We start from the raw sequence: 21,448 nt of genomic DNA, 5'->3' as shown, positions 1-21,448 counted from the left end.
GGAAGAGGAGGAGAAGCAGAAGGGAAGGAGAAAGAGCAAGTAAGAGAAACTTTCCAAAGGTGCCCAGTGGCCTGCTTCCCTGCTGTGTGGAGAATTCCCGGGAAGGACCCCAACTCGGATGCAGCGCAGGAGGCAGAGAGGCAGAGCCTTGGATCCAGCCACACCTAAGCTCTATGACCTCCCAGACACGCACAGCCTAGTTATCACAGCCTAGAAAGGCTTCAGTTCACTTAAGCTAGGTTGTTTTGGAGGTTTGTCATTTGTAAATAAAGAAGGTCTGACTAACCAGTATATTTGGACAAACAGAAAGATGAAGGAAGGGCCTCAGGGAATGACATCAGGCTCTGCCTGCTTCTAGATGGGGGGTGGGGGGGGGACAAGTAATGACTCATTGTGCCCAGAATGTTCGTATCTTCTCAGAAAAAAACAAACCACCCACACATGAAACGAAGACAGTAATTCTCACAGTAATGATGAAATTAAGTACTCAGAAGTTACTAGCTAGGTACCAGCTGCTGTTCCAACCTGGTTTGAGCATCCGGTAGGGTACCAGCAGAATCCTAGCCTTCACAGACAAGAAAGCAGAGGCTTAGGAAGTTACACACCTTCCCTGCTTGGTTGAAGTGGCTGAGACAGGACACAAACCCACCACGTGACTTGGAGGAGTTCTTTATTCTATAAGGCAGTGGGACTCCCTGTCCCAGCGACAGCCTGCATGAAGAGCACAGCTTTCCCTCGGACACAGCCCAGTTCGCGCAGCCAACCACAGCAGCCTTGCTTCTGACCCTCTTACTCTGACCACTCGCCTCCACAGCCATTAGGCCTCTCCATAAGTTTGGTAGGTGGCATGTGTGGAGAGCTCCAGGAACAGGCAGAGTCTGGGGAAGGAGGTGAGAGCCAAGGCCCCCAAACTGGGTAGAAGCGTGAGAGGAGGAAGGCAGACACTGTTCAGGCAGCATGCTTCAGAGCCGACAGGACCTGGTTCTGTCACTTTCAAAGAAGAGTTGTGAGAGTTTATTATACCCTATCAAAGAGGCTGGGTAGGGGGCCGGGCCTGATCCTTGAAAACTGCCTACTATGAGGTAAGTAGTTCTGAGCAGGATTAGAGAGGAGAGCAAGTCTCACAGAGATGTGACATTTTGCTGAGGGTCTGCAGCCTCAGTAACAGGCAGCTACTGTCCCCAGGAGCGCCCCCAAACAGCTCTTTTGTTGTTGCTTCATTTTTTTTATTATTTTGTATTTAGAATTTTAAATTGCATGTAAATATGTGTCTGTGCACATGAGTTTAGTTCCCTCAGAGGCCAGAGGAGGGCATCAGATCCTCTGGAGATAAAGTTATAAGGGGTCGTGAGTGTTCTGACATGGATGCTGGGAACTGGACTCTGGGCTCTCTGGAAGTGCTCTTGATGGCTGAGACATCTCTCCGACCCAGTTTGGTTTTCTTTTAAGGCAGAGTTTCATGGATCCCAGTCTGGTCTCCAGCTCACTTGTGGGATGAACATGAGAGCATCTGATCCCCATGCCTCTTCCAAATGTTGGGATGTCAGGTATGTACCATGAGGCCTAGTTTATGCTATGTGGGGCTGGGGCCCTGGGGCTATGCGCATGGTAGGCATGCATTCTACTGAGCTACATTTCCAGCCTTACTTCTGAACAGTCCTGACAGCTGTGTCCCATGTTACTGGGGTCAAATAAGGCCCCCTTTGTGGGATATGGAGGAAAGTAAGATTCCTAGGAAGAGGAGGAATAAGTTCCAACCACTGACCAATTTTGACTTGAAGCTATTCAACACTTAGACTAATTGGGCAAAAGTGTATTGTATCGTGCTTAGCCCTAAGAGGGACTAGAAGCACCTGCCACCCAAGAGTGTCTTCCCAGAGTCCCAGATGCTCTGTGAGAGCAGAGGGACAAGGCTGTGCAACAGTGCGTCCCCAAGCAGCCAGCTCCTGAAAGAAGGCCTGCAGAGGCTGCCACGGAATGTCCGTCCGTCCGTCAGCAGGTAAAGTTGCCTTCTGGCCTGGGACTCCAGACTCCACAGAGACAGAGGCACAAATGGCCTATGCTGTGAACCGCTGTCTGGGTACCACTGACTCCATCTCTACGTCCTCAGTCACACTTCTGCTTCCAGAGGCACGAGTGACTAAGGCTCCTGTGACAGGAAGATGATGGACAGGTGGTGGAAAGGCAGGTAATGAGAGACAGAGGCGTGAGAGCGACCTGCCAGCGCCCTGGGGCAGTGTGTGACTCAACTGCAGCTCAGAGGGCCAAGAGGGGCTTTGGGGACAACAGGGAGTTGCTGGGCAAAAGAGGACATTCCAGACAAAGGAACTACAGGATGCAGGGGTGTGAGCAGCCAGCCTGTTTACAGAGAAGTGAGAACTTCAGCTTAGCTGGAGCCTGGGTGTGTGGAGGGGAGGGAAGGTAGAAAAAGCTGCAAAGTAGGTTAAAGCAGGCTGGCAGAGACCGGAACCAGTGCAGCCTCCTCCCGGCTGATGGTGTTCAAAGAAGTCCCTAGGGCCTGGTCAGATGGTTCAGTGGTTAAGAGCACTGGAGGCTCTTCCAGAGGACCCAGATTCAATTCCTAGCGCCTAGCACCCACATGGACACTCCCAAGGGGCTGTAACTCCAGTTCCAGGGGGATTCCAGGCCCTCTTCTGGTCTCTGTGGATACTTGCATGCATGCATGTGGTGCATAGACATACATACAAGTGAAACAGTCATACACAGAAAATAAAAAATAAGGGAAAACCACTGGGGAAGGCCCATGAGGTGGATGTGATGGCCATGGTAGGGGATGCGTGTTGTGGATCGCCCTGTGTTTGTATTTTGATGCTCATTCCACTCCTCAGAGGGGCTGCAGATGAGGCGTTGCCTTGTGAATCTTCTTCCTACCTTAACTTTTCAAATAAAGGCTTGAACCAATGATTGGGCAGGAGGAAGAGGAGGAACGAGAGTTTAGGGGAGGAGCCACGGGGAATCAACAGGAAGGGAGGAGCTATGAGGGATCTCAGAGAGGCTGGGGAGAGAGAGAGAGAGAGAGAGAGAGAGAGAGAGAGAGAGAGAGAGAGAGAGAGGAGAGAGAGAGGAGAGAGAGAGAGAGAGAGAGAGAGAGAGAGAGAGAGAGAGAGAGAGAGAGAGAGAGAAGCTCATGGCCTGGAGAAACTGCAAGTTATATGGGCTAATATAGATGGAAATAGAGTAGTATAATGGGAGATCTGCCCAATCTAAGCTTATAAATTGTTTTGTTTGCTGATTGAATTGAGTCTTCTTTTACCGGGTAATTGGGTTGGAAACAAAGTAGCAACAGACACAGACAGAGATGAGATGCTGGCCCAAATGGAGCTACTGCTTGTGTGGGGTGGATGGCTCCAGCAGGGACAAGTTGCTTCCTGTAGGAGCCCTGTGTATTGTTCAAAACACAGTCAGAAAAGTGTCGACAGCTGAATGGCCCACATCCATCTTCATGCACAGTGTCCCGAGATGAGGCCACCCTACCTGCGAAGTCATGCCGGACCATTCACAGGGCTCCGCCCACCTTCTGAGACCTGGGATGCATGGCAGAATCCTTCCCACTGATGATCAAGAGCAAGCACAGCATACCCCATTGCTGCGGCACCTTCCCGGCAAGGGCCACTGTGTGGCAGGCTAGGTCTACAAGGTGGATAAGCAGATGTTGCACTTCTTGGATGACTTCAAAGGTTACCCCATAATATACCAGACACATAGCCTACAGGTGAGGGTGCCGGTGGCTCTTGGGACAGAATTCAGTGCTTCGTGTACAGTATGACCAGCTACACACCCAAGTGGCTGCATCTTCCCCACCGTGAAAGCTATGATTCTGAGGGCCCACATAACCCCAGGACAACAGGTGAGGGGCACTATAGTATCCCAGATGGCAACTGGACAGAAGAAGCCAAGGGGCAGCCTGGCACAAGCAACACTTTCCTGACTCAACACTGGTCTATAAAACATGTTGACAAAAGGTCTCTCCCTGCCACACAAGTTTCACATAGTGCTTGCTAGCTAAGGAGCTCCTGGGCTTACAGGCGGTAGATGAGAAACACTCAGGGCTGAGCTCCCCTAATTGGCAGTTGCAGTGTTTCACCTTGCTCTAACCTGAAGACAGCGTCTTCTGGGACTGAGGACCAGGCTGCACCTGTGTCTCGGGAGCCGCATGGATTGCTTCCCACATGTGGAACTTAGAAAGAAGTGATAGGGAAAGCTGAACTTGACTGGCTCATCATAAAAACATCTTCAGGAGCCGGGCGATGGTGGCGCACGCCTGTAATCTCAGCACTCTGGGAGGCAGAGGCAGGTGGATTTCTGAGTTTGAGGCTATCCTGGTCTACAGAGTGAGTTCCAGGACAGCCAGGGCTATACAGAGAAACTCTGTCTCGAAAAAACCAAATCCAAAAAACCAAAAAAAAAAAAAAAAACCATCTTCAGGGAAAGAATGCTGCACCTACACTGTGTACTCCATCACCCCTTGCAGTTCCAAACTGCATACTTACAGAGACATACACACATACATACATACATACATACATACTTATATACACGCATAGGTACATACACACATACATACATACATATACATACTTACATAAATACTTACACACATATACACATACACATACATACTTATATACACACATGCATATGTATATACACACATACATACACACATACATACACACATATACACATACACACATACATACATACATACATACATACTTATATATACACATACATATGTACATACATACATACTTATATGCACACATACGTACATACATACATATATACTACATACACATACATATGCACATACATACATGCATACTTACACATACATACATACTTACACACACACACACTTGTGTGTGGGCCCTGGATGTGTGTGCCTCAGCATCACCTGGGAAACTGAAAAAAAACAAAAATTCTCTGGCAAAGACCCACAGACCTGGAAACTCTGAGGCTGGGGCACAGTTATCTCAGTTTTTATTCTGTTTAGTTTTGAGTTATTGACTTTGCCTTTGTTTTAAAATGCCCTCCAAGACAGGTTATGTGGTGAAAGTCTATAGTCCCAGTAACTGAGAAGGCTGAGACATGAATATCCCTTGAACTCAGAAGTTTGGAACAGTTTGTGCGACAAAGGTTGGCCTTATCTATAAAATCAGATAGATAGATAGATAGATAGATACATACATACATACATACATACATACATACATAGGCAAACAGATAAACATATAGGAATGAATGGATGGATGAATGGATGGATGGATGGATGAACAGACAGACTGGGCATGGTAGTTCACATCTGTAAACTCATTTCTGGGGAAACTGAGGCAGGAGGATAGCTACAAGTTCAAAGCCAGCCAGTGGTATATAGTGGGTTCCATGTCAATTTGAGCTACAGAACGATATCCTCTCTCAAAAATTGGTAAAGGGGGCTGGAGAGATGGCTCAGTGGTTAAGAGCACTCACTGCTTTTGCAGAGGTCCTGAGTTCAATTCCTAGCAACCATGTGGTGGCTCACAACCACCTCTAATGGGATGTCTAGTGTGTCTGAAGAGAGTGACAGTGTACTCATAGATAAAATAAATAAATCTTTTTTTTTAAAGACTGACAAAGGGCCTAACACACAAGCACAAGAGCCTGCGTTCAGAGTCCCCTAAACCCACATAGAAAGCCTGGTGCTGCTGTCGCTCCAGCCTCAGAGGAGGGCGTAAGGCAGGCAGATCCCCAAAGCTTCCTGGCCACCCCGGCCAGCAGTGCTGACAGGATGCAGGCCACAGGAGTGGCGCATGCCTGTAGTCCCAGCACTCTGGGAGGCAGAGACAGGTGGATTTCTGAGTTCAAGGCCAGCCTGGTCTACAGAGTGAGTTCCAGGACAGCCGGGGCTACACAGAGAAACCCTGTCTCGAAAAACACAAATCCAAAAAACCAAAAAAACAAAAAACAAAAAACAAAACAACAAAAAAACAAGAGCACTCCTTGCTTAGTGATGAGGGTCAAAGTTCAGTTTTCAGCACCTAAGTCGGGTGACTCCCAAAGGCCTGTAACTCCAGCTCCAAGGCATTCCACGACCTCTTCTGGTTCCTGTGGGCACCTGCATACACTCACAGAGACACACACATACAGGCACGCACACACAAATAAAATATGGTGGCAGAGGAATTCTAATTTTTAATTTAAAAAATAAAGTCATTTATTTTTGTTTTCCAATATAGGGTTTCTCTTTGTGACCCTTAGTGTCCTGGAACTAGCTCTGTAGATCAGGCTATCCTCAGACTCAAATCTGCCTGCTTCTGCCTCTGGAATCAAAGGTATGGTGTACCATGACTGCCTGGGTGAAGAGGGATTCTAGCACAAGATAACCTAGGCCATCTCCTGGACCGCCTGGCCGCCATCGTTGCCACGGAGGCACTGCTTGGCTTCAAGGAGGTGGTCGTGCTGCACCAGCGTCAGCATCTCTGGCAGTTTCTACAGAAACAAGTTAAAAGGGTCACTCTCTCAGAAAGCAACTGAGCACCAACCCTGCCTGCAGCCCCCGGCGTGTTCCACGCCAAGCCAGGCCTTCTGGCACACTGCGAGTGACACTTGTCACACTGCGAGTGACACTTGTCACACTGTGAGTGACACTTGTCACACTGTGAGTGACAAGCTTCCCCACAAGACCAATCGGGACCAGGCTCTCGCTGGGGTCCCTCCACCCTAGAACAGGAAAACATGGATTATGCCCTGCCTGCCTCAAGGCTGTGCTGCTGACACCCTCCAGAAGTTTTCTTACGTGGAGCATGAAGCTCACGGTACAGTGGGGCGCCAGGAAAACGACAGCCAGTCTAGAGGAGAAGTAGGAGGAGGTCAGGATCCATCCATTACTGGAAAAAGCTTGTGTGGCCACAGGAACAGGAGAAAAAGAATGGGGAAAAGACACACAGTCACTCTCCCCACAGAGGTCCTCAGGACCAATAAACTTCTGGTGCAAGCCCATAAGATTGTGCTTTAAAAACAAAACAATACCGGGTGGGGGTGGCGCATGCCTTTAATCCCAGCACTTGGGAGGCAGAGGCAGGCAGATTTCTGAGTTCGAGGCAAGCCTGGTCTACAGAGTGAGTTACAGGACAGCCAAGGTTACACAGAGAAACCATGTCTCGGGGGAAAAAAAAATCCAAAAAAACCAAAGCAAAGCAAAGCAAAACAAACAAAACAAAACAAGGCAAGACATAGGCTTAGGTTGACCTCGGTTCACCATACATGAGTGCACACATCAATAAATTCATACAAACAAATAAAACCAGGTGTGATGATGCATGTCTGTAATCCCAGAACTCGGGAATCTGAGACAAGAAGATCGTCAATGCTATCTTTGGATTCTTAGTAAATTTGAGGCCAACCTGAGCTACATGATGCCTTCAAACTCCTTACTCAGGAGGCAGAGACAGATCTTTGAGTTGCAGGCCAGCCTGGTCTACTGAGTAAGTTCCAGGACAGCTAGGACTGCATAGAGAAACCCTGTCTCGAAAAACAAAACAAGCTGGGCGGTGGTGGCACACGCCTGTAATCCCAGCACTCTGGGAGGCAGAGGCAGGTGGATTTCTGAATTCGAGGCCAGCCTGGTCTACAGAGTGAGTTCCAGGACAGCCAGGGCTACACAGAGAAACCCTGTCTCGAAAAAAAAAAATCAAAAAAAAAAAAAAAAAAGAAAGAAAAAGAAAAAAAAGAAAAAGAAAAAAAGAAAAACGAAACCAAGAGCAAACAAAGAGATATATACATCCAGGGGGATTCTTGTGGCACAGAGAAGCATGAGGAGCATTTTCTGCTGGCAGCGGGGACCTGGGCGAGTTTGGGGGCAGTGAGGGGCCATACCAGCTTTTTGTCATGGCAACACAGGAGCACGATTGATTAAGAGAGAGGGTGAATGAAGCCAGCCTGCTCGGAAACACCAACTGGGAAGAAGGCTGAGGGGCTGGGATGTAGGTGGGTGGGAGAGATTTACTCTAGGCTCAGCTCTGAGCACCCTACTTCACTCCCCCCCAATGAAGGAAAAAGAAAAGTGATAGATACCTTCTAAAATCTGTTGTCTAATCTCTTCCTCCTCCATGTCTCCTCCCTTCCCCCCACCATGCCAGGAAGCCCTGATGCTCAACTGACAGAAAATAGAACCAAGATTTCATGGAAGAATTATCCATTCTCTGTCTCTCTGTCTCTGTCTCTGTCGCTGAGGTTTCCTCAAATTCAATATGTAGCTAAGGGTGGCCCCGAGTTTTCCCTGCCGACTCTACATACTGAATGCTGGGATTACAGACTGGGTCCCCGTTTATTGATGATGGGGACCGACCCCAAGGCTGTGTGAACGCTAGGCAAGCACTGTACAGACTCAGCCACAGCCACAGCCTCTCCACCTCCCCTGCCCTTTTAAAAGATTCTTTAACCCCAGCACTTGGACAGCCCCAGTGGGGGGGGGGGATTAAGACCCAGGGGGACTTTGGATATCAGGAAAGGCACAGGTTCAGCGAGTGGTGAAGGACAAACAGAAACAAACACTGAGGCGGTTTGAATCTGAATGTATTCTGCAGCTCTCAAGCAATGATTTTTATACATAAAAAATTGGCATTACAGTTCTGAAAAATGCATCCAGTGAAGCAATTACAAAGAACAATTATCATAAGCATTTGGCAGAAGAAGATACAAAATCAATCACGTATGAATTTAGAAGATCACGTACTAAGCATCTCATTCCTTGATCAGAATAAATTCATATAAAATCACCTGTAGTTAATAGCAAACTTTCAAGAGTTCAAAAGTTCTCAAGAACACTTAGCTATGGCCCCTAGGTCCTGTGTACTTAAAGGACTTTTCATGAGTAATCCTTATGTAACATCTAGCTTCTGTCTCGTCAACGCTCCTCAAGACTCACTTTAACACTATACTTATTTGTTTTGTTTTGTTTTTATTTTTCCGAGACAGGGTTTCTCTGTGTAGCCCTGGCTGTCCTGGAACTCACTCTGTAGACCAGGCTGGCCTCAAACTCAGAAATTTGCCTGCCTCTGCCTCCCAAGTGCTGGGATTACAGGCGAGTGCCACCACCGCCCAGCTTAACACTATACTTAAACAATGCTTTTCACACCACAGTGTCAGAGCCGACCTCATCTACACGCATAGCCATACAAACTCATGTGTTGTTGGGAGGTTATTTTAACAACGCATTATATTATAGTTATGTAACTAATTATGAAGCAAAGCGTTGATCTTCTAAGAAAGAGGTCATGGCCAGTGACTATATTTCTTTTTTTTTTCTTTTTTCTTTTTTCTTTTTTCTTTTTTCTTTTTTTCTTCTTTCCTTCTTTCTTTCTTTCTTTCTTTCTTTCTTTCTTTCTTTCTTTCTTTCTTTCTTTTTTTTCACTGTATAGCCCTGGCTGTCCTGGAACTCACTCTGTAGACCAGGCTGGCCTTGAACTCAGAAATCTGACTGCCTCTACCTCCCAAGTGCTGGGATTACAGGCATGTGCCACCACCACCCGGCTTTTAGTGACTATATTTCAAACAATGAACTTTCATTCACCTTTCTTGCTTGGATACTCTCGGCCCAGGCTATCAGGAACATCTCGTGAATATAGAGATAGAATAGGGGAAAATCAAAGCAGGCAAGCTGCCGTGAGAACTAGGCTCAGTTATTCTCCGGCTAGACAGAGGTCCACAATCAGTTCCAGGAGACCTCCTCCTGCAGGAGTCTAATGCATCTGTCTGTGAAACTTGTCCACAGAATCTACTGGAGGTGGTGTGGCAAGCACTGGGGAAGCAGAGGCAGGTATGTCTTTGTGAGTGCAAGGCCAGCGTGGTCCACTCAGAGAGTCTCAGGCCAGACACAGATGCATAATGAGTCTCTCTCTCTCTCTCTCTCTCTCTCTCTGTGTGTGTGTGTGTGTGTGTGGAAGGGAGAGAGGGAGGGAGGGAGAGAGGAGGGGAATACTCTTTTTATTATTTATGCAGCACTTGCATTAGACACCTGACAGGTCCAGAAGAGAGTATGTGATCTGAACAGTTCTGAGGGACCCTGTGTGAGTGCCGGGGACCAAACCTTTGGTCCTCAGTAAGAGCAGTAAGTGCTCTTAATCACTGGGCCATCTCCCCAGCTCCTCTCATTGTAACCTTAGATAAAGTTCAGGGTCTATCATTAAAATATAACTGTGGGAAGATTTTTCAATGAACAACCCATTGGGAGCGACATACTTTGCACAAACAAGTTCATTTGCCTGCTGTCAGAGGCCTAGGTGGGGGGCAGTAAAATGGCTCAGTGGGTAAAGAAGCTTGCCACCAAATCTGACAGCCTGAGTTTAATCCCTGGACGCATATGGTGGCAGAAAAGAACTGAATCTTTCAGTTGACCTAGGTATAAGTGTGTTCTAGAATGTTCATACGAGTAAAGGAACTTATTAAAATTTCTTTTGCTGCTTCTTCTTCACCATATCCCAGCTTCCTCTGCTGCAAGGGTTGTGTTTACAAGAAGAGGGCTGGGGATATGCTCAATGGACGTGTGGTGAGGTGTGGGGGAAAGGGGTGCCTCAGTGGGCCCATGCCAAAGCATCCCTTCCCCTTGAGGGATCAGCCACTTGACTGTATAGTACAGAGTTTATTAAGGCCATGGAGAGGGGAGTTAAGAGGGTAGTAGAAGCAGAGAAAGAAAGAGAGAGAGAGAGAGAGAGAGAGAGAAGCCGGGCAGTGGTGGCACACGCCTGTAATCCCAGCACTCTGGGAGGCAGAGGCAGGCTGATTTCTGAGTTCGAGGCCAGCCTGGTCTACAGAGTGAGTTCCAGGACAGCCATGGCTATACAGAGAAACCCTGTCTCGAAAAAACCAAAAAAAAAAAAAAAAATCAAAAAAAGAGAGGTGGGGGAAGGGAGGGGGAAGGAAGGGAAGGGAAAGAGAGAGAGGGAGGGAGGGAGAAGGGGAGGGAAGGGAGGGGAAGGGAGGGGGAAAGTGAGGGGAAAGGGAGGGAAGGGGATGAAAGGGAAGGGAGGGGAGGGAAAGGAAGGGGAGGGAGGGAGAAGGGGAGGGGAAGAAAGAGGAGGGGAAGGGAAGGGATAGAGGCTGGCCATAAACACGTGGAGACGGGGATGGGAATGGGGAGGGGGAAGGGAAAAGGAAGGGAGCAAGAGAGCGAGGAGGGGGCCAGGGGCCCCTTTATAGTGGGTCAGGCATACCTGGTGGTTACCATGTAACTGTGGGGCAGCACTTAGACAGAATGCTAACAACAAGTGTTTGGCATTATTAAAGGATCCAACCTGAAATCTCACATAGATCTCAAAACTTCCTCCTTTTAGCCATCTTATGTGCTCAAGCGTGCTTTTAGAAGGAAAAATACTAGCCCTCAGGGTGGCCAATTAGCCAGGTGGTCAGCACATACAGAGCTCACCTGCAGCTTACCATAGCAATCTCTTTCCACTTCACCTCCTCTTGACCATTTTACGTAGCCAACTTCCTGTAGTAATAGCCAGCTTTTCCATGAGATTCTAAAAGACAATTCTGAGAAACTGTTCCTGAGAGACAATGCTCACCCCCTGAAATTGTTCCCTAAAGACAACGTCTTGCCCCCTTTACCCCCTCCCTGTGCCTTGCTTGCTTTCCTTTATATTGCAGTGTGTAAAAAATAAAGTTTGACAGCTTGATCAGAATCCTGTCTTGCTGTCCGTCTCTTGAATCTCTTGTCCTCCATTCTCTCCTAGGTGGTCCAGGGAACCCCGTTGAGCGTCCTGCGGGTCGGGACACTCTGGCGCCCAAAGTGGAGTCATTCGAGAGAGAACTGGATGCTGTCAAGACTGTGCACTTTGAGGAGAATGGCCAAAAGGAAACTGACATCGAGCAGTGATTGCAAGGGTGGAAAAGCTATGATTGTGGACGCATTATTGAAGGTTCGCTAACGTGTCTTATGTGCAGTCCTGACTAATAGGGATAGGACCCATCCATGAGAGCACCACTATACCAAGAACCCTCAAGTTGTGCTACTGGATTCTTCTTCTGAGTAAAAGAAAGAAGGAAGTCAGGCGGACACTGAAATTACACAAGAGGAGGATTCCACCTGAACCCTTTAGATAGGAGACAAGTGCATCCAGCTGTTGTGTGAGGTCACAATCCAGCTGAAGCCTGATGTGGTCATCACAGATAAGAGCATCTCAGGTTTATCTTACGTGGGCCAATGTCACAGCCATTCCTAGAGTCAATAATGACCTTGTTAGAGCCCAAGGGGCACAAATAGGTGAGCAGAGGAACTGAGGGATGATGTTGGTACAGGAGCAGGCCTATCCAGTCGAGAAGACTGGAGATGAGTACAGAGACCCAGAGACCTGCACCATTCTTCTCAGAGGAGCCAGCCAGGAAATACTTTTGGAAGAAGAATGCAGCCTTGCAGAATACCATGCAAGTGTGCCACAAACATTCTCCTGGATCCTCAGCTGGTACCTGGTGGTGGAGCCTCCGAGATGGCTGTGGCCCATGCCTTGACAGAAAAATCCAAGGCCATAACTGGTATGGAACACTGGTATATTGAGCTGTGACCCAGGCTTAGGTTGTCATCTCCTGTCCCTCGATCCAGGACCGTGGAGCCAGTACCCAAACAAAACAAAACAAAACAAAAAAAGAGGTGGGGACAGAGAAGAGGCTTCCCTCTCAAACACGTGCAGGGGCAGCAGAGTCAAGAATGCATGCTGTTCTTGCAGAGGACGCAGGCTTGGTTCCCAGCATTTATATCAGGATACTCACACCTACCTGTAACTCCAGTTCCAGGAGACCCAACACCTTCTTCAACATCTGTGGGCTCCTGCTAACATGTGGTGGAGAGACATACACTCCTTCTTGAACATACACATACAATTAATCAATACATATAAATAAATAAACTCAAGCTTGGAGACAGAGAGCATCACGAAGCTTGAGAATGGTGTGGGAAGAGCCACTGTAAGACAGCAGTGACCACATTCCAGCAAGCAAAGGCTCTCTTCTGTCTGATATGAGGAACTTGGGGTTCAGAAGGGGAAGGGCCAGATCAGATAGACAGCAGTGTGTCTGTTTTGTAATCTGGGTCCAAACTGTAAAGGCTCCTTGTGTGCACCCATCTCGGGGTCCTCTTGCATGAGTCCATAATACAATCAGGTATGAAGCTGGAGGGTCAGAAGGAAGGCACAAGGTTATGCTGGCCTGTAGACACCTGAGGTCTCACATGTCTGGAAGTCTGAACAGACCTTTGGTTCCCTAGGACAGGCTGTTCCTGATACACTGAGAGAAGAGGAGCAGACACCAAAAAGGCAATGGGGCCCCAAATATGGAGCATAACTGAAGCACAGGACTCCAGAAAAGGAGAAATCATTTGAAAGTTGACTGTCTTAGAAAAGCTGCTGTCTAGGAAATGTCTCCCTTCTGCCTCATTCTCTTCTGGGGGTTGGACATTTTGAGACAAGCTCTCACTGTATCCTCCTAGTCACTAGAAATGTCCTATGCAAGCCGGGTGGTGGTGCCGCACACCTGTAATCCCAGCACTCTGGGAGGCAGAGGCAGGCGGATTTCTGAGTTCGAGGCCAGCCTGGTCTACAGAGTGAGTTCCAGGACAGCGAGGGCTACACAGAGAAACCCTGTCTCGAAAAAAACCAACACCCCCCCCCCCAAAAAAAAAGAATGAAAAGAAAAGCCCTATGCAGCTGAGGCTGACTTTGAACTTGAGGTGAACCTCCTGCCTCTGCCTCCAAGTGTTGAGATTATAGGCATAAACTACTGTACTGGCTAGTTTTGTGTGTCAACTTGACACAGGCTGGAGTTATCACAGAGAAAGGAGCTTCAGTTGGGGAAGATCCATGAGATCCAGCTGTGGGGCATTTTCTCAATTAGTGATCAAGGGGGGGAGGGCCCCTTGTGGGTGGTACCATGCCTGGGCTGGTGCTCTTGGGTTCTATAAGAGAGCAGGCTGAGCAAGCCAGGGGAAGCAAGCCAGTAAGAAACATCCCTCCATGGCCTCTGCATCAGCTCCTGCTTCCTAACCTGCTTGAGTTCCAGTCCTGACTTCCTTTAGTGATGAACTGCAACGTGGAAGTGTAAGCTCAATAAACCCTTTCCTCTCCAACTTGCTTCTTGGTCATAATGTTTGTGCAGGAATAGAAACCCTGACTAAGACAACTACTATGTCCAGCTGTTTTATAAAAAAAATTTTATACAAAAATCCAAATAATTTCAATTCAAGTGTGGTATCTCATACTATAATAATCTCAAGTGGAGTGATACCCTGTGCTAAATGGTGAGTTCTAGACATTTCAGAATAGACAGGGCTACAGAGTAAAAGCCTGTTTCAAAAATCAAAAGAAGAAAGTGTGTGTGTGTGTGTGTGTGTGCATGTGTGTGTACTCAATGGGTAAAAGTGCTTGCTATGCAAGCCTGATGACCTGAGTTTGACTCCCAGATTCCACACTCAGGCTACACACCCTCAACCACACCCACATACCGTAATTAATAATAATGATGATGATGATGATGATAGAAAGGAAAGCGAGAGTGGTAGACTATACAGCTATCATCTTGTGGCATAATTGCTTTAAGATAAGTCTATATAGGCTGGCCTCCAATTCCTGAGCCTGGGTACAGAGAGATGGTTGGCAGTCAAGAAAAGGCGCTGCTCTCACACTGGCGGCAACTCAGTTCCCAGTGCCCATGTGCAGGTTCACTGCTGTCAGTCACTAGAGCTCCTGCCCCAGGGCCACTGGATATTTCTGGCCTCCACAGGCCCCTACCTCATCTGCATGTACACAGATGCATACATACATACACAATGTAAAAGTAATAAAATAAATCTTTCCTACAAAACACCCCCCCTGACTCTCCTGCCTTGGCCTCCTGGGTAAAGAGACTGTAAGTATGGTAGTACCTAGTTTGGCATAATTTTTTTGGGGGGGTGATCAGCACTGAGGTCTAAATCTAGGGCCCCACAGAAGCCAGGCAAGCACTCTGCTGAGCTTCAGTCCTAGACCTTGTTGTGTTTTGAGTCAGGGTCTTACCAAGTTGCTTCAGCGGCCTGGAGTTTACTTGGTAGCCCAAGCTGTGATTTTTTTTTCCAGCCTCAATTTCCCCCAAGTAGCTGTGATTACAAACCTGTGCCACCAGACATGGCTTAGCATAGAGAGATTTTTAAAAATTATTATAAAGTTAGTGTTACCAACAAAAAAGACATGGGAAATGCAGACATGTAAATGAAACTAAGCCAGAGAATTTTTTTTTAAAACTATCATTAACGCTTGTGGTGTTCTTTTCTACTCCACTGTGAATAAATTTGTGGTTTGCATGCTACTTTGAAGTTACCATACAACATACCTGCTTAACTCATAAGGACGTAGGCCTTCTATAAATAGCTCACATTGCCGTCAATTACAAGCCGTGTAATATTCCACCCAGAAATTATACCTAATAATTTTTGCCATAAAAATATTTCTTGGGGGTGAAGGATGGTTTAGTTAGCAAAGAGACTGCTGTGTAAGTGCGCAGACCTGTTCTGGATCCCAGTCAAGAGCTAGGTGTGGCTGCTGGGGCCTGCTGGCCAGTCAGGCTAGCCACTTTGTGAACTCTGGGTTCAGTGAGATAGCATGTCTCAAAAAATAAAATAGAGATTGGTAGAGAAGACAGCTGAGGTTGATCTGTGGCCTGCGTGCTCACGCGTGTGCACACACACATAATAAATGCATGCACACACACACAATAAATGCTATTTAAAGTTCAGATCTGAAAGGCTATAAGTGACCTTGCATTTTGGCATATTCCCTTCTTACTAGTGAGACAGAAAATGGCCTAGGCTTACTCTATGCCCTTCAATGATTTATTAGGTTCTTGGTGTGAATTTTATGTGTTGTTTATAGAATAAAAAGATTAGCTGGGCAGTGGTGGTGCACACCTTTAATCCCAGCACAGGGAGGCAGAGGCAGGTCGATTTCTGAGTTTGAGGCCAGCCTGGTTTACAGAGTGAGTTCCAGGACAGCTGGGGCTACACAGAGAAACCCTGTCCTGAAAACAAAAACAAAAACAAAAAGCCCCCCCTCAAAAAAAAAGATTAAACCATTATCATCATTCTCCTCTTCCTCCTGTCCCTCCTGCTCCTCCTCCTCCTCCTGCTCCTCCTCCTCCTCCTTTCTTTTTGAGACTAGATCTCATTTTGTAGTCCAGGCTACAAACTGCTACAACTATGGCAACTCTCCCATGTTAGCCTCCCAAATGCTAGGATTACAGGCGTGAGTCACTATGTCTGGCTAAGTACTTCTCCAGTCTGAAGTTTGTTTTTGACTGTTTACCATGGTTTAGAGAAGGGTAACTTACACATTTTCCCCTTCAACAACAAAGTGAAAGACATTTTTTAGTTTTAGAAATCATCTTGCCCATCTTTTCTTCATGGTTTCTCCTATTTTCTCTAATTCTAGAGAACTGTTCATTCCTCTAATAAACTATCCTCCAGTGGGTTCAGGACTCCATGGGAGGGCTGGGGTTGCAGCTCAGCGGTACAGCATTGGTCTAGTTTGTGCAAGGCGCTGAACTCCAACTCCAGGAAAGGAGAAGGGGGAGGAAGAAAGGGAAGAAAACAGTTGAAAAGAAAAGAATGTGGAAGGATTGATCTATTTCCCAAGTTTAAAAAAAGGGAAGAAAATATTATCATAGTCTCCTTTTCTGGGAGTATTTGGTTTTCCTTGACTGTTCACTGGAAGTAATCGATGAAGGAATTAAGGTTATTCATGTGCACCCAAAACACTGGAAGGATAGGTTCCAAACCCTAACGGGGGTAGGGGGGTGGGGGAGTGTTGGTCAACAGGTAAAAGACGGTAGTAGATTCCTTGTTTCTGCCTGCTCAGTGTTTTCCTTTGACCAGGCACTTCTCTTGTGTGTGTGTGTGTGTGTGTGTGTGTGTGTGTGTGTGTGGCTACCTATGGTGCTTTATTCCTCTGGCAACATTTTAGAGGTCGAGGGTAGCTACATTATTCAATTACTCAGAAAGACTCAGGGACTCAAGAGCCCTCTGCCAGGTAGAGAATATTATTCTGTATTAGAAAAGAGGTCAACGTGGGAAGAGAAATCAAGACAGGAGAGGAGAGAAGGCCTGAGTTCAGCATCTCTAATTCCAGTCTCCAGACCCTTGGTCTTAGAGCCGCCCTCTGATCCGTGCTAACGATGGGACATAAAGATTTACGGCTGCGGCTATTACACTAAGGAGGTAGAAGCAGAAAGTCAGGGGTTCAAGGGCATCCTCAGACTACATAGCAAGTCTGAGGTCAACCTGGGCTACAGGAAACCCTCTCTCCACAAATTAAATAGTAGGCCTGGAGACATGGCTCAGCGGTTAAGAGCACTTGTTCCTCTTGCAGAGGACTTAGATTCAGTTCCTAACACCCACACAGAGGCTAACTACAGTTCCAAGGTAAAATGATGCCCTTTTCTGGCCTCCAAGAACACTGTATACACACAGGGTACACTGAGATACAGGCAAAACACGCTTATACACATAAAATAAAAATAAATCTATAAAAGTAAATATGTAAATATGTAAATATGAGCCGGGCAGTGGTGGCGCACGCCTGTAATCCGAGCACTCTGGGAGGCAGAGGCAGGTGGATTTCTGAGTTCGAGACCAGCCTGGTCTACAGAGTGAGTTCCAGGACAGGCAGGGCTACAAAGAGAAACCCTGTCTCAAAAACAACAACAACAACAATAACAACAAAGTAAGTAAAAAAAATAAAGGTTAGAAAAAGGGAGGGCTGGCAGGGCACGATGGATCGAGAGTTAAAGGCTCCTATTATCAAACTCGACAGATTTAATCTTAATTCCTGGATCCCATGTGGTGAAAAGAGAGAATCGACTCCTGAAGTTGTCCTCTGACCTCTGCGCGCGCGCACACACACACACACACACAGAGAGAGAGAGAGAGAGAGAGAGAGAGAGAGAATTTCACTTTTTTAAAGGTGAAAACACCTAAATGTCCCCAGAAAAGCTTTAAAAGCAGGCAAAGAATAAGAACAGAAAAGCTAGCCGGGCGGTGGTGGCGCATGCCTGTAATCCTAGCACTCTGGGAAGCAGAGGAAGGCGGATTTCTGAGTTCGAGGCCAGCCTGGTCTACAGAGTGAGTTCCAGGACAGCCAGGGCTATACAGAGAAACCCTGTCTCGAAAAAACCAAATCCAAAAAACAAAACAAAACAAAACAAAACAAAACAAAAAAAAAAAAAAAGAAGAAGAAGAAGAAGAAGAACAGAAAAGCTGTACAAGTAGAGACTGGTCAGGTGGCTCAGTAGTTGAGAGCACTTGCTGCTTTTGCGGGGACCCGGGTTCAGTTTGCAGTGCCCACACAGCAGCTCACAATTCCTTGTCATCCCTGTTCCAGATCATCAGATCATTCTTCGGCTTCCAAGGGCTCTAGCATGAGCATGGTTCACATATACACTGGCAGGGTCATACACAGAAATAAAAAAGTAAATAAATCTTTAAAAAAAAAAGTTGTACTAGTCTTCAGTGGGTCACTATCACCCAGCAGCGTTATCGTAGAGATAAACACAGAACTGCACTGACACAACTCCCTGGCTCAATAGTATATTGGATGGGGGTCGAGGAGAATAGAGGTGTGGGCCTAGGTCAGAAGTGGGTTAGGAATATGAGATTCTGAGATGTGAGGGAAGAAAACACCTCTTAGTCTCGGACCCTGGTCAAATCAGGCTTTTTCTTTGAGCCCTGGTTTAATATTACATCTTTTTTTCTCATGTTTACTTTGTCTTGCTTGTGCATTTGTGTATGTGAGTGTGCAAGTCTATGGAAACCAGAGGAGGGTGTCAAAGGTCTCCATCTATCCCTCTCTGGGGCAGCATCACTCTCTGGACCTGGAGCTGGGCTGGGGGCAGGATGCCCCAGCATGCTCCCCACCGTTCTGGGTGACATGGCGCACAGTTCCCCTGGCTTTTCACATTCATTCTGAGTACTGAACTCAGGCCTTGTGCATCTCCATATCCTCTTGTTTTGTCTTTTCTTCCTTCCTACTCTTGAAAGAGAATCTCACCAGCTTGCTTAGAACATTTGACAATGCACCTATCTCTGGCTCTGGAGTGCTAAGATTGTGTCAGCCACCATACCAGCTTGTTTTGAACTAGTGTTCTAAGCACTGCACACCCATTGCACAGAACTCTCAAGAGAATCCCGAGTCGGTTGTTAGTAAGTCCATATCCCAGGGAAGAAACTGAGGCTCAGAAAGGTAGAACATGGGAAGGGTGGTCATATTTCAAAACCCTTCCAGCAAGCTTAGCTCAGCCTTCTTAGGCCTGAGCACTCCAGGACAAAGTAGGGCCAAACTGGGAGAAACCGGGGTTGAATTCTGGAGGGAGGGCTACTCTAGGTAGGTCAGGTTGCCTCCTTTGCCTGGCTCCAGGGCAGACCTACCTCTAATTCCTGCCAGTGGACTCTACTTCTAGCCTGAGCTCAATTTATTCCCAAAGAGCCTTGCATAAACCAAGCCCGGTCAGGTCCCTTGGCCCCAAGCCCACAGTCCCAGGGACAGACTCGCCCCACCCTGCCGACCCTGGCTCCCAGCCATGGGTCACATGGCACTTTGGCCTTCTTTGGCCTTCGTCCTAAAGGATCTAGATTTAACTCCACCTCCCCCTTTCCACCTCTCCTCCCTAATATCTGAGCAGTACCTGAAAGTGTGGGATAAAAGCCTTAGCTCTGAGGTAAGCTGACAGCTAGGCAGTCGGTCAGCCGCGACCCCAGCCGGGCCGAGCCTTGATCCCCAGGCTGCTGCTGATCTGCAGCGCCCACCTTCGGCCTCTGCTTCACCTTCGTGCATTGCACTCGCAGCCGCTATGAGCACATCCCCGGGCCGCCACGGCCCAGCTGCTTTCTTGGACATCTCCCCTACTTTTGGAAAGAGGACAAAGCTTGTGGCCATGTGCCCCAAGATGTGTTTTTGGATTGGGCTAAGAAGTATGGCCCTGCTGTGAGAGTCAATGTCTTCCACAAAACCTCAGTCATGGTCACGAGTCCAGAGTCAGTCAAGAAGTTCCTGATGTCCACCAAGTACAACATGGACTCCAAGATGTACCGTGCGATTCAGACTGTGTTTGGGGAGAGACTGTTTGGCCAGGGCTTGGTGTCTGAATGTGACTATAGGCGCTGGTACAAGCAGAGGAGACTTGGCCTTCAGCCGTAGCTCCTTGGTTAGCCTAATGGGGACGTTCAATGAGAAGGCAGAGCAGCTGGTGGAAATCCTAGAAGCTAAGGCGGATGGACAGTCACGGGTGTCCATGCAGGACATGCTGACCTGTGCCACCATCGACATCCTGGCCAAGGCAGGCTTTGGGATGGAGACCAGTATGTTACTGGGCACCCAGAAACCCCTGTCCCAGGCGCTGAAGGTCATACTGGAGGGCATCACTACATCCTATAACATCCTGGCGAAGTTCATGCCGGGGAAGAGAAAGCAGCTTCGGGAGATCAGAGAGAGACCATCCGTCTGTTGCATGGGTAGGAAAGGACTGGGTGCAGCACCATCATGAGGCCCTGAAGAGGGGTGAGGACCTGCTGGCCGACATCCTCACGCAGATTCTCAAAGCTGAAGAGGGAGCCCAGGGCGATGTTGTTCTGCTGGACAACTTTGTTACCTTCTTCATTGGGGGTCATGAGACGTCCGCCAACCATCTGGCATTCACAGTGATGGAGTTGTCTCGCCAGCCAGAGATCATGGCAAGGCTGCAGACCGAGGTGGATGAGGTTTTGGGCTCCAAGAGGCACCCGGACTACGAGGATCTGGGGAGACTGCAGTACCTGTCACAGCTCCTCAAAGAGTCTCTGAGGCTGTACCCATCGGCATGGGGCACCTTTCGCCTGCTGGAGGAGGAGACCTTGATTGACGGGGTCAGAGTCCCTGGCGACACTTCTCTCCCATGCAGCACCTATGTCATGGGGAGGATGGACACCTACTTTGAAGACCCATTGACCTTCAACCCTGACCGCTTCGGCCCGAGCGTCCAAGCCGAGCTCCACATACTTCCCCTTTTCCCTGGGCCCCCAGCCTGTGTGGCCAGTAGTTTGCTCAGATGGAGGTGAAAGTTGTTATGGCCAAGCTGCTTCAGAGGCTCAAGTTCCGCCTGGTGCCAGGCAGCGCTTTGGGCTGCAAGAGCAGACTACGCTCAAGCCACTGGACCCTGTGCTGTGCACCCTGAGGCCCCAGGGCTGGCAGCCTGCACCCCCACCCCCACCCTGCTGAGCCCTGGGTGGGGTCAGACTCCTCGGACGAGGGCCTCTTTGGCCTCCATCGTTGCCCATGGCCACCCACTGGTGACCCTGATCCTTCTGCCACCTTCCAGGATGGCTCCCTGACCCCTCGCCTCCTTCACACCCTCAGTGCTTGTTGTCATCCGCAGGCTTTTCGGCTCTTTCTGGTGGGCC

General features: G+C 48.0%; 1 pseudogene; it reads left to right on the top strand.

The window, feature by feature from the left end:
• Positions 1-12,488: 12,488 nt before the first annotated feature.
• LOC127678077 (cholesterol 24-hydroxylase-like) lies at positions 12,489-21,425 on the top strand (annotated as a pseudogene).
• Positions 21,426-21,448: the final 23 nt, after the last annotated feature.

This window comes from Apodemus sylvaticus, chromosome 2 (assembly GCF_947179515.1).
Source record: "Apodemus sylvaticus chromosome 2, mApoSyl1.1, whole genome shotgun sequence".
Taxonomy (NCBI): domain Eukaryota; kingdom Metazoa; phylum Chordata; class Mammalia; order Rodentia; family Muridae; genus Apodemus; species Apodemus sylvaticus.
Note: the sequence above shows the minus strand (reverse complement) of the source record. Positions and strands in the feature narration are given on the sequence as shown.